Below are 18,085 nucleotides of genomic sequence, written 5' to 3' on the forward strand. Positions count from 1 at the left end.
CTTGCTTTTTGCTGGGTCTGGATCCTGTATCTGGCTCCGCAACCTCTGGATCTTCGGACTTGAGTCAATGCCCTGCCATACTGCCCGCCCATCCTGGGAACCTGCCGTAAGTGGCCTGCCATCTGAGCTGCTCCCTGACTGGCAGAGTCCTCTGTCTTTTCGATCAGCCTGACAGGCTGACCTGGATTCACCACCAGACTCATCAGCTCTTGAAGCAACCAGAGCCGGAAGAAGCCTCCAGGCGAACATCTGAGCCACAGACTTGGACCCAGATTGCTTCTGTGTGTAGGAACTTGACAGTTTCCTCAACGGTGTGACCCTTTTCTGGATATATCTGTCACTGCTTCTGCTTCTCTGAAGAACCCAGCCTAACACAGGCCATGCTCATTGCTTCCCTGCTCCTGCTCACAGACAGCGCCACCACTCCTTCGACTCTCAAGGTTTGAAACCGCAAACTCACCTTGGATTTATACCTGTACCCCTCTGACCTTCCCCATTGGCACATCCTATACATTAGGAATGTCCAATCCTTTTCTCCTCCCATTTAAGACAATCCAGGACCCTCCTTGGTGCCTCCCACACTAATTCAACCACATCAGTCGATGGGCCTGAAACACTGCTCTGATCAGAGCTCACCCACGACACCATCAGGACCCTCTGACCTCCCGAGGTGCCATGCTCGAGGTGCCATGCTCCCGCACCGGCTCTTTCCTAGTTTTCGCTTCATTTGGGAAAAATTATACCACCAGTGGCAAAGCAAAAGGAAAGGTCTCTTAAAGAACTGAGTGCTCAGCTCAAGAGAGATAAAAGTAGAAATCCCATATGCTCACACATGATGAATATTCAGGAGGGGGGGATAGATCTCAAAAGGCATTGCCTGAGTCTCTAGTCCAGCAACACGATTGCTTGGTTGTGATGCCTTCTACTCCTCCAGTGGCCTGGGCTGCCACAGCTACCATCACCTCCTCCCGCTACCTGGGCCAAGCAACTGTTATACAAATGCGCCCATGCGTCCGGACACTGACTTAGCTTCTCGCTCACGATTCACTGTAAATGTGCCGTCCTTCTTGGTGGTCTTCCTGTCCTCTCTAATCAGATGTTCTGCTGCCTCCTAAATCCCAGAGTCCCTGACTCGCACTGCTCCTATGCCATGCATTGGAGTTAATCAGCTACCTGCCTTTTCCACGTGCGTTCTCCAAGGTCCTGGGTCAGCCCTTCTTCCTTGAGAAATCCCTCACAGCCAAGCACAGTGTTGCCCCAGATATGTTCAACTAAGAGGCTATCTCCTAAACACCTCCCCAGGAATGTAACTCCTTAGGATCCCTTCAGAAATACACAACCTGACCTACGAAAGCCTTTCATCTGAGAGAGGAATAGGTGCGCAAAGTGAATGTCTTTAGGACAGACTAAATTCTCACCAGAGTATGGGGGTGGAGAAGGTCCTAACTGACCTGAAAATAGAAAGCTTAATCCAAGAGGTCTCCCCAGAGAAAAAGACTTTCAGAAGAGAGCTGTCAACTCTAGCAGGGGGCTTTCCTGAGTGTCATCAACTTCTCTGGGGGATTCCTTAATAATGCACCTCCTTTCCAAATGGTTTTACCCCCCCTCCTCCTGGTCTCCAAATTCCAAAATGATCGGGGGGAAAAGAAGTAGACTATAGGAGACATGGTCAGACATGTGTTCGAGAATTAAGATGCAAAAGAACAAAACACATAATGTCTAGTATCAGTTAGAACTATAGCTCTTACTCTCAATCTGTCTTAGGATGGCCCTACGGAGACTTGGCCACACTGCAAAGCATTTTTGTCAGGTAGGTCTCTGAAATAATGTCGTAATCTTCAACTTCACGTAATCAGAAATCCTGAACCCAAAGAGGTCATATCTTTGGATGTGGGATTGTAGACTGCTGACATTATCATTGTAAACTATCAAGTACATGAAGCATGAAAATGAGGAATTTGAATACCATCTTAATAAACCACCATTTGTTAAAGGATGGTGTTCACCCTAATATGTTAATGAGGTCTCTGCAGTACATTACTGAGATCAACCGAGGTAACATTACTGGCAGACTGGACCCACTTAATTGTTCCAGGTCCTGTCCCAAAGGCTAGGGACAGAGTGATGAACAGCATGAAGTTCCTATCCCCAGGATACATATTCTAATTAGGGGGAATTAGACAGCATGAAACAATTATTTTAAGTATTGATAACTACTATGAAGAAAGTAAGGTGAGATGCTGAAGTTTCTGTGACAGGAGATAGAATGAATAAGCGTGGTGTAATGGAGCCCTTTAACATGGCATTTCCAGCTATGATCTTAGGAGCCCTGGTCGTGTAGTGGGTTCTGTGTTGGGAAGCGATCTGCATGGTCAGCAGTTCCAAACTAACAGCAGCTCCTCCGGAGAAAGACTGGGCTCTCTCCTTCCACAAACTGTTTCAACAGTCTCAGAAACCCACAGGGGGTCACTAGGAGTCAGCACTGACTCGATGGCAGTGAGTTTCATTTTTACGGTCTTATAACTTCCACCAAATAACTGGGTAGGACTATGCAAATAAGATGTTTGTAGCCTGACAAGGGGATTGGACAGCTTGCAAATAATGCAAATAAGGTGTATGGCACCACTGTGGGGATGGGATCATGTAAATAAGGTATATAGAACCCTAATGAGGGGATTGGCCAGTTTTATCATCCCACTAGGCTAAGGTGACCAGAAGTCCCGCTTTTGGCGGGACAGTCCCAATTTTTAACAATTTTCCCCGCGTCCTGCGGTGTTTTAAAAAAGTCCCATTTTTGGAAAGGATGCACGACAAGCTAGGGTATACTATACGGTTTTTGGCTGCCATGTGGCTATTTCACCAGGATATGAGTTTTATAAATGATGTCCCGCTTTACCAATGTTAAAGTCTGGTCACCTTACACTAGGCATAAACGGAGCCATCCCAGAGCTGGGACGTGGGGACTCTCACAACCACCAAGAGCCGGGAACGAGAAGCAAGAGCAGACGAGCAGCGCTGGGAGAACCAGGAGACCAGCGCAGTGCGGCACGGTGGCTTCCCGGCTCACAGAGCAAGGCAGCGACAGGGGACCTGCCGACCCACAAAACGAGAGCCCTGAGCGCATCCAGGCGGGAAGCTTGTTGCTAGAGGGGCTCAGGGCACTTGCTGACAGAGCCAATCTTGCCAGCTCACCGAGCAAGAGAGTGCCGAGTGCCTTTGACTTTTTGGTGGATTAGGGTAGCTTTGGGTACTTGTGGACAGATCTAAGAAAAAGAGGAATCTTTCTATTCCACGGGGCAGTTCTACCCAGTTTTCTCAAAACTCATTGCCAGCTAGTCAATGGCTCATAGGGACTCTATTATAGGTCAGGAAAGAAATGCTCTTGGAAGCTTCTGAAACCAATTCTTTACAGGAATAGAAAGCAGCCCTGTCTTTCTCCCCTAGAGTGGCTGGTAGTTTAGAACTGGTAACCTTGTGGATCAAAGCCCAACTTATAACCACTAATCCACCAGGGCTCCTCTACCCTGTTTGTACATACCGTATATACTCGAATATAAGCTGACTTGAATATCAGCCGAGGCACCTAATTTTACCACAAGTTGAGTCAGAATCAACTTGATGGCAGTGAGAAAGTCCTTTGTAATACTTGCCGGAGCAGGGCAGCAGCCAGGGCAAAGGGTTGAAATGCCTAGGGACTAAAAGGCTGAGAGCAAGAGGCCTGCTTCTGAGTGTGACTAAGAAGAGGTTGTCCTAAGGGAAGAACTGTATCCTGAGTCCTTCCTGATCCTGAATTGTAACTTGTTTCGTCCTTACTAAACTCTACAACTAGGAACATGGTCTGTGGGTTATGTGTAGCTATTGTAATAATAAATTACAACCCAGGCAGGGGGTTAGCTGTGTCAGAATTGGTGAAAATCTTCCTATTCACATGGCAATGGCCTGGGGCGGCTTTCTTTCATTTAATAAATCATTTTATTGGGGGCTCTTACAGCTGTTATAACAATCCATACATCCATTGTATCAAGCGCATTTGTACATACCGTATATACTCGAGTATAAGCCAACCTGAATATCAGACGAGGCACCTAATTTTACCACAAAAACTGCATTAAAAATGTGCTGAAAAACTCCGCTTATGCACAAGTATATACAGTAAGTTGGGTCTTGGGCTTCTGTGGGATTTCTCCCAAGTTGCCTCCCCCAAATACATGCCAAACCTAAGATGCTGCTTGCTACACATGGCAAACGACTATACACTAGGAGGTCCACGAAAGTAGCTCAGAGGTTTTTCTCCCTAAGGGTTGTCAGCCATCTAGAGCGATCAGACTGTACAGTCTGTCCCACCCTAAGTAGGGCCCGCTTCCTTCTGATAAGGATAGTGGATTGTTCCCCTGAAGGAGAGCCCAGGGTACTCAAGGGAAAGCAAGGTTTGGCTGCCATATTGAGTGTAGGGCCCACCCAACTTGTCACATGTATACCCCTAGTCCCTCCCCTTCCTATTATGTGTACACCCCTAGCTCATCCCCTTCCTGTCACACTTATGCCTATTGTACAGCCCCCTCCTGTGATGTGTGTAGTTACCTGTAATCACACCCCTAAGTATATATGGACCTTGGCCAGAAATAAAGAGACTCTCGCCTTCCCTCTCTGCCCTTGCTGTGTGCTGGCTGCTGAGATCATGGCCGCCCAGGAGGTGAGCATGCTACCACGAAATGTGTCTGACTTCTTTATTTCTTTATTTCACCCTCTCTTCTATCTCTCTTCCTATAACCTTTACATATGTTAACCATGCAACTGCGCTTACCGAACCCGTGATCGTGAGAGGGGCTGCCTTCTCTCTGATGAAGGAGAACCAGACGGTCTGGCTCCTTCCAGCCTGGCTCGTCCCGCGTCACTGTGGACGTGGCTCCCCCTCAGAGGCAGCATGACCTCTCTATTTTCTTTTCATCCGTTACAGGTAATGACAATCAGTATAAGCATCAAGAACCAAAGGCTCACTTCCAATGCTCTTTGTCCTTTCTCTTACAAAATCCTGTGCTTCCAGGAGTCTGGGGCCCTGGCCACATCAATAGGAAGATAGTCAAGGAGTGAAGAAAAGATGAAATTGGAATGTTTTTTTAAAAAAGGCCCCCCATAGGAGAGGTTGGAAAGAAATCAGGCACCCCATCAGACACCTACGAGAAGATCCAAAACTGAGCACGCGCAGACACAAACTCCTAGGCCCAGGTAAAACCAATACCTTGGACACGCTCACCTTAGGTACCAGCAAATGACATTACCCAGGTGGGCTTAACTCAACCAATGAGGTCAACCAATACCTCCCACCACGCCTCCCTAGCCAGAGGTGTTAAAAGCCGGCTATGGGGAATGCCAATCTCTCTTTTAAGCTGCTCCTGGTCAGGGGCAGGTAGAGGATGAGGGTCTCCCTGCCACCCTACCCCCCTCCCGGCCCCATGGTGGGGGGGGGGCACTTGTGACTGCTACTTGGGGCCCATAGCCCCCTGACCCACACGTTCTTAGTCTCTAGGGTTCTTGGGCTTCTGGGATTCTGCCCCACCCCCCCAGTTCCACACGTGTGGGTGTTTTTTTCCCCCACGAGGTTTTTCCTGCTCACTTGTGAACCCCAGCATGTTTTCCATGTGGCTTAACACTCGTTCCAGAAATAGCATGTACCCTTTTGAGACTGTAAAACCTGAAACTGTTCCTTCCTAAAAACTCAGTTGGCTTACACAAGGTTCTTCTTTCAGCATGAATTCTTTCAGCATGTGAAGCAAAGAACCAAGGTATTATCCACTCCAGAAACCTAACAGTTCTGTGTTTGTCTGAATGTACTAGGAATATTGAAAAAGTTTTTCCAGTCCAGTGGTGTAGAAACAGACCTACATGTATGATGAAAATGAATATTAAGTATTACAGATAAAATATGTAAATCCATCTTCAGTCAATATGTCATTGGATATCCTAAAAGGGGAACTCTAATTTTCCTGAAACACAGGCTGTTGGTGGTGTAATGTCTTACTTATTGGGTTGCTAACCACAAGGTCAGCAGTTCAAAACTACCAGCTGCTCCTGTAAAAAGTTAGCAGACTTAGAAACTCACAGGGGCAGTTCTACCCTGTCCTGTGGGGTCGCTGTGAGTCCACATCAACTCAATGTCAGTGAGTTTAGATTTAGGTGTGGCGGATAGAGTACAGAGGCGTAGGGAGAAACCTGAGCACCACCCGAATCTTCAGAGTCAATGACTTTGCATTTGAAAAGACATTCAGACCCACCCAAACCTACTGCCAAGACTGGACATTTGCCTTTGAAGGAAGAACCTTAGTAGATGCCTACCCACAGGCACTCTATAGGACAGGGCATAACTTCTCAGTGAGTGGCCCAAACTAATGGGTCATGGGAGCAGAAAGCCCATCTTTCTCCTAAGGAACAGGTGGTGGTTTCGAACTGCAGACCTTGCAGATCACAGCCCAACTCATAACCACGACATCACCAGGGCTCCTAAGGACCTAAGAGGGGGAACACTTTTGGTTTGTCATTAGGTGTTGAGTCCAGGGAGGTAGGAAAAGGCAGTGACCATCAGGAAAATCCTCTCCAGGGATATGCTCCATGGCACCTTCACCCATGGGGGCTAGAGATGACAGAGAGGGGAGAGGAGAGTGAGTAGGGCTGGTGGCTAGGTGGCCTGAAGTACAAGGAGTTACATGGGCTGCTGAGCCTACAGGTGGTGCCCATTGACTGTAGAGGTGTTGAAATCCAAGTGTAATTATTCATTGCAGATCAGTAAATAAGCACAAGTAAGCAGTTCAACTCTGTCCCACGGGATTGCTATGATTTGGAATCACTCAACAGCACACAGCAACATGTAGACACACGTGAACTGGGAGTGAACTTTGTGAACAGAAATCACAGATGTGCTCCACTGTTCAATTGAAGGTTGGACCTACCACATTATAGTGCTGTATGTACACAGCATTTACTGAGCCCTCCCACAGAGCTCATTAGCTCAGACAAAAGGGTGCTTTGCTCCCCCAGGGTGATAGGTTGACTCAAAGTCAATAATCACAGGGGGGGAAGCTCATGTGTGAAACAGATGCAAGGCTTTTTTTAACTTAGAAATATGAGCAAATGGCTCTTCCCTTTGTCGAAAACATATTAGGAAGCATTAAACTGACTGCAGGATTCATAAATCTAGTCGTTAATCAGGAGTAATGGTCTGCCAAAGACAGTGGACAAGGCCATTCCTGTCACTGGGCAACTGTGCGGTGTCCCTGTGCCCGGGAGAAGCCTGCCGTTGTGGACTCTCACTCGTCCAGGGTGACTCTTTGGAACGCGCTGCTCCTGCTTGCTCTCAGCTCTGCCCGTGGATTTTGTGTTTTGCTTTGTTTCTTAAGGCAGTGCCCTGCTTTATTGTAACTGTGAGATAGGTTAGCAGGATTGGCTGTGACTCTGATCCAATTTTCTATTTGGTTTCATTGATAAAGGTGACCACCGGTCAAAAAGTTAAGCATGCTTAGTTCAGGCAACAAACACGCCCACATACTCCCCACGTTTTAGCAGTGGGGAACCCTCTGTCTATTGACATTCAGACAGATGAGCAGCTGGCCAGATCAATCAGCTAAGAAGGCACTCAGCCGCCACCGCCACCGAGGCAAGCGATGGCCTTGGATACGCGTTTCAGCATGCACAGCTTCCCGGGAGAAGGGATTCGAGAAGAAAACTTTTTTGCTCCTGTGGACAATCTTTGCCTTTCCTGAATATTCTCAATCAGCAAGAGGTAAGAGCCCTGTTATAAAGCGTTGGCTGGGGAACAGGGTCCCAGTAACACCTTTTCCACGGATGAAACAAATTTATGCTGAAAATTCCTATTTACACATTTTTAAACACGGTGCAGAAAGTCATCCTGCAGACGGCGCGCGTGTAAGCAGTTGACGTCATGTGGAGGAGAGAAAGAGAAAGGGGAAGGAAGACGTGGAGACGACTCTCCACCACACCATCTTTCTCGTGGCACGCACGCACAGTGCGTGAGTCAGGCACAACTTAGTTCTTCTCTTCCACCTCCACGGGGCTGACTTCATTCCACAAAGTCCAGAGGACACACTCAGCCAGAGCAGAGCTGCACGGAGTGCTGGGCCTTCTCTCTGGAACAAGCCGGTGGGAAAACGCACATCGGAGGGCACTGAGAGCAGATGCGAAGCCCCTCCCCCTCATCTCCTAGACTGCTGCAGAACATCAACTATGAGGAGGGGGCTCCATTTGTCCGCTTTTAGAAAACTTACAGTAACATGAGCACGACGCTCACTTTCAGAAAGACCCGTATCTAAAGGATCATCTCTCCCCCAGGAATGACATCCCGACAGGTGGCATTTTTCTTTTTTTAACAGGAACGTGAGAGCACATAAGGACGATGATGTCATCCTGAAGAACTAACTGCGCCTGCTGCCGATGACTCAGCTGATAGCCGGGGATGAAGTGCAGGCCTCGGGCCCTGAGTTAGTTAACTGTGCCAACCTGGCTGATAATCACATGCGGGGCTAATTGAAAGGCGCAGGGATAAATGGGTGGTGAGCCTCACCTTTCTAGTTCTCCGGGCCCCTGCTTTGGGAAGGGCACACCAGGGTGCAGCTGCCTTAGCAGTTCCCTGCTTCAGCTTGCAAGATTGACTTCCTACAAGACATCCCCAAGAAGAAGCTACATGGACCTATCCCGAAGCAGCCCTGGGTGCTGGAGCAGTCGTGTGGAGACCCCTGCTAGTGCTGAGATGCTTATTCGTTCACTGACTCAGCTTTCCTCCTGCAGTCGGCATCATTGCCTCTATTTTGTGAGGTGGAGGACTTTGTGGACTGGTGTTGGGTAAATGGGTTAATGTTGGATTTGTGGGCTTGGGCAGCATTGGGTTGGGCTGTTTTCATGATGCACATTTTCTTTGCATAAAACTCTCTCTTATACATGAGTTGCTGTGGATTTGTTTCTCCAACGTACCCAGACTAAAACAGGCTCCAAGAGAGCTTGTTCGGGGTTCTCATTCTCCTCCCAGGTGGACACACGTGTTCAAAACTAGTTCCTTCCTCGCTCAAGATGAGGCAGCCTGTCCCTATAAAGACTGTCAGCCTCGGGAACCCCAGGCAGCAGGGCTCCTTGCCCTATAGGATCAATGTGCGTCAGCATCTACTGCACGGCGGTGGGCTGGATAGTGAGCTTGCTGGGGCATCATTTCTGTGGGCACTCCCGGGGAGGGCAACAAAACAGAGCAATAGCGCCCCGAAGTGCAATGAGAGGGGACAAGTGGGGAGAGCAAGGAGGCAGAGTGGGTGACACAAAAAAGTTTCCATGACGGAGCAGGATGCTGAGGTTGGGCGGTTCACACTGAGGCCTGTTCTCACAAACAGCATGTCACAGAGGGAAGAGCTGGGTTTCCACTCCAGCTTCACCAAGAGGCCTGAGGACCGAGCCGTTTTGCCGCATGTAAAATAGTGAGAATGATCCCAGGCCTTGGGTAGCTGTGAAGATTTAAGAGACTGTGTGTGTGTGTGTGTGTGTGTGTGTGTGTGTGTGTGTGTGTGTGTGTAATCCAATACCTAACACACAAGGGCATGGGGGCGGTGGGGAAGAGTTCAACACCTGTTAGCTTCCCACCATTACAGACTTGTCCTTCAACCACCCTGGCTCTCCCTCGATCTGGCCAAAATAGCTTGGAAACCTTGACCTTTCTTAGACACGTCCATGACCGCCACGCAAAGCTATGCACTTGAAGCTCCTGGTAGCAGACCCGAGGCTGCGTCAGCCTCCACAGCTCTAGCTCTCCCCATCCAGCCAAAGGACATGTTTCTCTGGGGGCTGTACAACTCTGCTGAAGGCAGGTCCTGGGAACAAGCAGCACAGAGGGACATTTCACACGCTGTCGCGGTCATGAGAGTGCTGCTGTGTCACAGCCGTCACCGTTGCAGCCGAGGCTGCAGAGATTCCACAAAGCCTTCTGAGCCCAGCGTGGTTCTCTTTAAAGCTGTAGGTAGACAAGAGCCTTCCTCTGATAGAACTGAGCACTACCCCGTGTCAGCATCCAGGCCCAGGAATGAGCCAACTGCTAACGCACCAAAGCTCCAAAGAGGACGCGAGGGGAAAAAGTAAAAGCAGAACACTCCCCAAGGGGCATGGAGGGAGCTACAGGCAGGAGCCAGGAAGGGAAGCAGAGCCTCATGGGATGAACCAGACAGAGCAGCTTAGGGAAGTGCCTCCCTCTTCCTCTTCCCTCCCACTTCACCTGGCTTTTTGTGTGACTGTGATGTGAACTCGGTGCCCTCTTGAAGAGTATGCTACAGGGGTGAGCCTGTGTTTCACTTCCTGTTAAGATGAACCACAGGCAGACTTGGGTACGGACACATAAATCGGGAAGAAGCAAATCTTGGGAATGGGGGTCAAAACACATTTTGTGACTCACGGGTTAAATAGGATTTTATAGCCCAATTGAGTTTAAAAATTGTCTTCAAGAGCTAGTCTTACATCACTTTTTTCCTAGATGTGGGATGGTAGTCTGAATATAAGAGTAAATATAACTTGAAGGAGAAAAAAATTATACATGTGTGTGTATGTATATTTCTAGGTAGTTTGAAGAATCCAAAAACCCATCGGAGCCAACTGACATTCTCAAGGATTGGCTCACTTATTAATATTTATATTGGACTTTCCTAGTGCTCAAGACAATCTCTCAGAGCTCGTAGATGCTAACCATATCCCAGTCAGGTACGTAAGATTCTAAAGTCCCCATTTTTAACTAACAGATAATGGAGAGAGAGACGAGGAGAACTGAAGCGATCTCCTCCCTGGTCTTATACCTAGTGAGAAAAAATTAGGGCTCAAACCTAGATCTTCTCACAAGAAAGCCAGCCCTGCGCCTCCCACTCCGGGATGCCTTACACCAACTTCCCAATCACCCAGGTGCCTACCTTCCAACTCTTCTTTCTCATAGTGGATATTGAGGATTGTGCTGGTCCCACCCTGATCCACCACGGCTTCTTCATCGGGTCTCTGTTTAGACACAATTGAATAGTCACCATGAAATGCAGACATTCATTCTAGCATGTAATTGAGCACCTGAGTGATGTCCAGTCCTTTAGAAGACACTTTGGGGGGGAAACACCAAGTTTTCTGTATTCTTTAATTTGAACTTCAGTCATTGTCAGTGTCAAATACGACAGCCATTCTCTTTCTCGTTTTAAAAACGCGCAACCTGAGACTCAAAGAACATTAAACAATTACTGGTCAAGGTCAGAGACGTGGTAAAAGGCAGAGCTAGGACTGAGCCCAGCGCTTGGGACTGCAGCTCCTGCGCCTTTCCCACAGCACAGCCCCCACCTATGCAGATGGAGAACGTGTTAGCTGTTTGCAAGAGCACCGTCTCGGTGCGCAGTTGGTGCAAATCCGTCTCCTTGGCCACTCTGCAGCATTTTTGCCCATTTACCATTCTGTCCTTGAGCTTTCTCCTTCCTGTTAGTGGAATCATTTTCCCCTCTGTCCCAAGCTTCGATTCATGATCTTCCTCTAAGCCAATTTCCTAAGAGCTCGCTAGCCCTTGTTTCCCTCCCTTGAGTCTTGAAATCTCAACTGCAGCCTGAAACTAGGGGGCTTCAAAACCCAAACCAAGCCCGCTAACTACTATCAAGTGGATTCCAACTCACAGCGACTCCAGTGGACAGAGGAGGCCTGCTCCCGGGGTTGCTGAGACTGCATCTTGAGGGGAGCAGGCAGCCTTGTCTTTTCTCCTGCAGAGAGGCTGGTGCACTAGAACCGCCGACCTCATGGTTGGCAGCCCAACTTGTAACGGACTGTCCCACCAAGGCTCCTTATGTGGCTTCCCAAAACTCAGTGCCACAGCAACAGTGTCGAGTTGTCCTTTTGGACTTCTTTACACGAGGCATAGCCAGCCTCCACTTTCATCCTGCACATTCTCTGCCATCGAGGTGATTCGGGCTGCTTTCCACATGCCAGCTCAATGTCTCAAACGCCGTGGGTCTCAAGCCAAGCCACCTTCCCTCACAATCAGTTCCCAGTGCTTATTCTCCGCCCACTGCGTCCTTGCCAGCATTTGAAATTTCAAACCGATTTATTTATCCATGTAGCGGGCACCTACCATGCATTGTCCTTGGCAGAGTAAGTCCTTTGCCATTTTTTTCCAATTCATGTGCATCTCTCATCTCTTCTACCCGACACTGTCCAGCCCTTTCCATCACTCTTGTGAGCTGCCCTTGCGTCATAGCGACCTACGTATGTCAGAGCAGAATTGTGCTCCCTGAGGCTGTCCAAGGTGCCCCCGGGTGGGCTCCAAAGGGCTGGCCCTTCAGCTAGAGTCCAACCATTAACTGTGCATGCCACCCAAGGATTCCTGTCTATCATTCGGGGTTGTCTTCATTTCTGGAACCACGCCCACCTTTTTCCTGAATTGCTGCTCCCTTTGCTTAGAACGACCACCCTCTTCCCTATCGCCTCTCCCTACCCACCAGCTACTATTTACTTATTATTCCACAGATCTCAGCCTAAACGTGCTTTCTGGGAAGGCTTCCCTGACTATCCGCCACCACACCGTCACCACCTGGAGACAGAGCTGCCCCTTGCTGTACCTTGCCTCGTTACCCCTTCCCCTCCCTACGAGCGCATTTTGAGTCCCAGCAGCCCCATGTGTGCGGAGGAGAACTGCACTCTCACCAGTCCTTTCTTCTGAGACACCTCTGGTAGGTTTAAGCCACCACCCTTCTAGTCATAGTTGATCACTTAACCATGGGTGCTACTCAAGAACCCTAGAGATGCACTCATTAAAAACCCTCGAGCCACGGACTCGGCAACCCAACAGCACAGTGCAATCTCTCCTTATGCTCCGCGGCCCACTGCCATCAAGTCGATTCCGACTCAGAGCGACCTCATGTCGGGTTTCCCAAACCCTAACCCTGACCCAAAACCCATGGGAGCAGAGTGCTCATCTTTCTCCCAGGGAGCAGCTGGTGGACTTGAACCATGGACATGGGGGACAGCAACCCAATGCTTATCCTACAGAGAAGCCCCTTGAGGGAGAGGCAATATCTGCCTTCCTGCACTGTACTGCCAGCACCCTGCACAGATGTTTGAACAGTGTATTCATAAATCTTTGTGAAATGAATAATGGAATCTACCTTATCGGGACCTCACACCTGGATTATTTCAAAGACATCTTAGTCCATGTCCCTACAACCTACTTCCTTTCCCAAACCTGCAGTTCGAGCACACTGATTCCGAGGACCCTGCACACACCCCACTGGACTGTGCCGTCACCCGGCAAGCCCTTCCCCCAGCTCCCCATCACACCTGCCCCGGAAGTCAGTTTCCAGCTTACCCTTGAAATGTACTCTTTTTAGTTATCACCTATGCCTCCAAGTAAGGCAACCCTGCCTATAAAGTAGCCCATTTCCCAGCGGGAAGGTTCAAAAGACGCTTGGGAGACCAAACTGAATGAAGCAACCTTTCAGAGAAATAGATGAAATAGTCAAAGGTTAACTGAGAGTATTTCCTTAGTTTTACAGATATATTTAAAATTATATGTTCTACTACCATGTAACGATCCCCAAGGAATTATAATAATAAGTAAAATTAAGGTAGCGAGAACTGTAGAGACAGTTTGCCGCTTTTTATCTAAGAAGTAGGGTTCGGAATATAAGTCTCTGCTTATATTTAAAATTAAATCAAGGGCAAAAAGGGCATAAAACAAATGTTTTAATAATTGCCTATGGTGGGGGAGACAGAGAATAAAGTAGAGGATACAAGGGCAGAAACTAGATTTCTTTTGACCATATCTTATTTTGGGAATATTTTTACATAATTCTTAAAGTTGATACTTAAAAAAAGCAACTCTCCAAAATGAAAGAAATGCGCAATGAGGGTGTAACTTTTTCCAAGACAAAGTATGCTGAGTAATTGTATTTATTTATTTGTTTGTTTTGTTCTGAGTAATTTTAAAACCCAATGAATGGACTGAACTTTCTTACACAGTCAATGGACACGCTGAACTCACTGCCATGAAGCTGAGTCTGACTCACAGCGACCCTAAAGCAGAACTGCCCCTTGGGGTTTCTGAGACTGTAAGTCTTTACATGGGTAGACAGCCCCATCTTTCTACCGTGGAGAGGCTGACTGGTTCAAGCAGCTGGCCTCTGTGGTTAGCAGCTCAATGCATAAGCCACGACACCACCAGCTCCTTCACTCAACGGGCAAAAAGAACTTGAGCTGACTGTGGCTATTATACTGTTGGCTATGATTAAGAGCAAGTTTGAGTCTCTTCTGACACCCACTTTGCTCTTTTCTTTCTTTCCTGTCTTTTTCATGGCTTTTTGCCTTCTTCATGAAAGATGGACTTGATGTCTTCCCCCAGCTCATCAGGTCCCTGCTGTCTTAGTGGTCAATGTGTCAAACCTGTTCTTGAGATGTCCTTGAGATTCAGGTGGGATGGACTCAGGAAGCCGAAGAACAATGTCAAAGGGCAGCTTGAGAAGGCAAAGACAAATATTAGAACAAAAGGTGCAAGGACCTAGAGTTAGAAAACCCAAAGGGAAGAACACGCTCAGTGTATCTGAAATGGAAAGAATTCGAGAAAAAAGTCAAGCCTTGAATAGCAATTTTGAAAGATTCTATTGGCAAAATATTGAATGATACAGGTAGCTCCAAGAAAACATGGAAAGAAGACAGAGTCACTGTACCAGAAAGAAGTAGTCAACAGTCCACCGTGTCAGGAGGCAGCCTATGAGCAAGAGCCAATGGTGCTGAAGGAAGAAGTTCAACCTGCACTGAACACATTAGTCAAAAACCAGGCTCCAGAAATTAACAGAATACCCACTGAAATGTTTCAGAAAGCTGGAGAAGCACTGGAAGCAGTCCCTCCCTCATCTACCCCAGGTTTGGAAGACTGCTAGGTAGCCACTGACTGCAAGACATCCCTATTTGTCTCAAAGAGAGGTGACCCAACGTAATGATCAAGCTAGAGAAGGCTATCATTGATAGAGCACACAAATACAACTTTACTTCAGATTATCCAATGGGTGCAGCAGCACACTGACAGGGAGCTGCCAGGAGTTCAAGCCGGATTCAGAAGAGGACGTGGAACAAGGGATATCATTGCTGATGACAGATGGATCTTGGCTCAAAGCACAGAAGACCAGAAAGATGTTTCCTTGTGTTTCACTGACTATGCAAAAGCATCCAACTGTGTGGACCATGATAAACTGTGAATCACCTTGAGAAGAATGGGAATTCTGGGACACTTCATTGTGCTCGTTCAGAACTTGTACATGGATCAAGAGGGAGTTGTGCGAACAGAAACAGGGAATACTACATGGCTTTAAATCAGGGAAGGTGTGCATCAGTGTTGTATCTCATCACGCTTGTTCAATCTACATCCTGAACCAATCATCAGAGAAACTCGATATGAAGAGGGCCGCATTCAGGAGTGGAGGAAGGCTTATTAACGACCTGCGCGATGCAGATGACACAACTTTGGTTACTGAAAGGGAAGAGCTGAAGCACTTGTTAATGAAGATCAAGGATGGTAGCCTTCGGTATTGATTACAACTCAATGTAAGACTAAAATCCTCCCAACCGGACCAACAGGTAACATCATGATAAATGGAGAAAAGATTGAAGTTGTCAAGGATTTTTGTCTGACTTGGATCCAGCATCAATGCCCATGGAAGCAGTCAAGAAGAGATCAAAAGATGTACTGCATTTGGTAATCTGCTGCACAAGACCTCTTTAGAGTACTGGGCAGCAGCAAGGATGTTTCTTTGAAGACTAAGGTGCGCCTGACCCAAGCCAGGGTGTTCTCCTTTGCACCACTTGCATGTGAAAGTTGGACAATGGACAAAGAAGGCCGTAGAAGAAGCAATGCGTTTGATTTGTGGTGCTGGGGAAAAATATTGAAAGACTGCTAAAAGGACAAACCAATCTGTAGGCAAGGGCGGCAAGACTTGGTCTTACATACTTTGGACAAATTGTTGGGATAGACTAGTTCTTGAAGAAGACAGGTTTGGTAAAGAGGAGGGGCTGGTGAAAAAGAGGAAGGCCGTCAATGAAATGGGTAGATACAGTGGCTGCATCGATGGGCTCCAGCACAGGAACAACTGTGAGGACGGCGCAGCGCCATGCAGTGTTTTGCTCTGTTGTGCAGAGGGTCACTATGGGTCAGAGCTGACTCGATGGTACCTAACCACAACACATCACGGGCTACAGTACTGGTGGTATTATTCTGAGATTGCTGTGTATTGTGGGATAAAACACATGAGTAATTACAAGAGCACATTCTACTACTCCAAAAGGACTTCTCAGCACACCGGACGTCTCAGCAAAGAAGAAAGGGCATATACACTTGTACAGAAGAAGAATTTAAATACAAACCATGTAGTCCTGAGTTTTATTTAGATATATCAATATAAATATATTATCTTTTTATCTTTCAATGCGTTCCAATTTACATTTCTTAGGTCTCTCTATTCAAAAGGCCTATAAAAATGATCCGATAAAAGAAATGAGCATCATCAGCACCTAGAGTGTGGTCTCTTAAAGAGTGTTTCTACCAACAGAAACCAGCTCATTGAGAAAATGCCCTGCTGATCTGGGGCAGGAAGTGTACAATATGAGTCTGAAATATCTTGTCATACCAGATGGCAGAGCGGCTCTCAAGGACCACTCTGGTTATGTCAAAAGTACTCAGCAGCCACGTACAGGAAGCCCCAAAATAGGGCGATGTGAACACCCACAGGGGTAACAACTACGACAAACTGGCTACAGCAGCCATGGTAAAATTCACGAGTCCACAATGTCTTTTAATGTATGAACAGAGTGGTCATATTGGAAGATAACGATAGTGAACCAACTAATTATTATTTTATTTTTTTAAATCATTTTATTAGGGGCTCATACAACTCTTATCACAATCCACACACACATCAATTGTGTAAAGCGCATTTGTACATTCATTGCCCTAATCATTCTCAAAACATTTTCTCTCCACTTAAACCCCCAGCATCAGGTCCTCATTTTTCCCCTCCCTCCCCGCTCCTCCAGCCCTCATGAGCCCTTGATAGTTTATAAATTGGTATTTTGTCATATCTTGCCCTGTCCGACGTCTCCCTTCACCCACTTTTCTGTTGCCCGTCCCCCAGGGAGGAGGTCACATATAGTTCCTTGTAATCGGTTCCCTCTTTCCTACCCACTCTCCCTCTACCTTCCCTGTTTTGCCACTCACACCACTGGTCCTGTAGGGCTCATCCGCCCTGGATTCCCTGGATTTCCAGTTCGTATCTGTACTAGTGCACATCCTCTGGTCTAGCCAGACTTGCAAGGTCGAATTCAAGTCATGGTAGTGGGAGCGGGGAGGAAACTAATTATTTTGAAAACCTGAGTGGTACCTTAGAATAAATGAGAAAATTTTCTCACTGTAGCAAGAGAATAAATTTAAAAAGAATTATCTACCTTCTTCTCACCTATCAACTATCTCATTAGCCAACATTTCACATTTACAACAACAGTAAAAAGTCTACTGACCTACAATCTTGTGAATTAACAACCTATGTCTGGCCGTAATGAGCACTAAGGTGCAAGGCAAGAGTGACACGGGCTGTGATGGTTCGGTTTCTATGTCAGCCTGGCTGGGTCAGGAGTTCCCGTGGTCTGGCAGTGGCGCAGTGATGTCATTTGGGAGCAATGAAATGAAGTAGCCAACCTCCATTTTGTGATCTGATGTGGTCAACTTCTATTTTCACAGAAGGCCAATGTTTAGATAATGATCTGGACTTTGGTTGCTAAGTAAGGAGTGGGATATATATATAAAAGATGGCTTCAAAATGCTTGTGGGAAAATTCAATGACCTTTTAATTCCATTTTCCATGAACTTATTAAAAAATTAAATATAGTCATTTGTATATGTGTGTATATATACTTACATATACACATATGTATACATGTATACATACAGGTAAGTAAATATGTGTGTGTGTGTGTATAAATATATATATATATATATATATATATATAGCTGTGATGTCTCCAGTTTATATATATATACACACAGGGTTTA

At 47.0% G+C, this 18,085-nt stretch overlaps 1 protein-coding gene across 1 annotated transcript in view; it reads right to left on the reverse strand.

Moving 5' to 3' along the window:
* Positions 1-11,031, reverse strand: part of SLC4A8 (solute carrier family 4 member 8) — a 64,078-nt gene extending 53,047 nt beyond the window's left edge. Inside the window, exon 1 of the mRNA XM_030884740.2 lies at positions 10,941-11,031. The gene's annotated coding sequence lies outside the window, so the exon portion shown is untranslated. The remainder of the gene's footprint in view (positions 1-10,940) is intronic.
* Positions 11,032-18,085: the final 7,054 nt, after the last annotated feature.

Source organism: Echinops telfairi, unplaced genomic scaffold (genome assembly GCF_000313985.2).
Source record: "Echinops telfairi isolate 266 unplaced genomic scaffold, ASM31398v2 ScPeMD7_12;HRSCAF=54, whole genome shotgun sequence".
Lineage (NCBI taxonomy): Eukaryota > Metazoa > Chordata > Mammalia > Afrosoricida > Tenrecidae > Echinops > Echinops telfairi.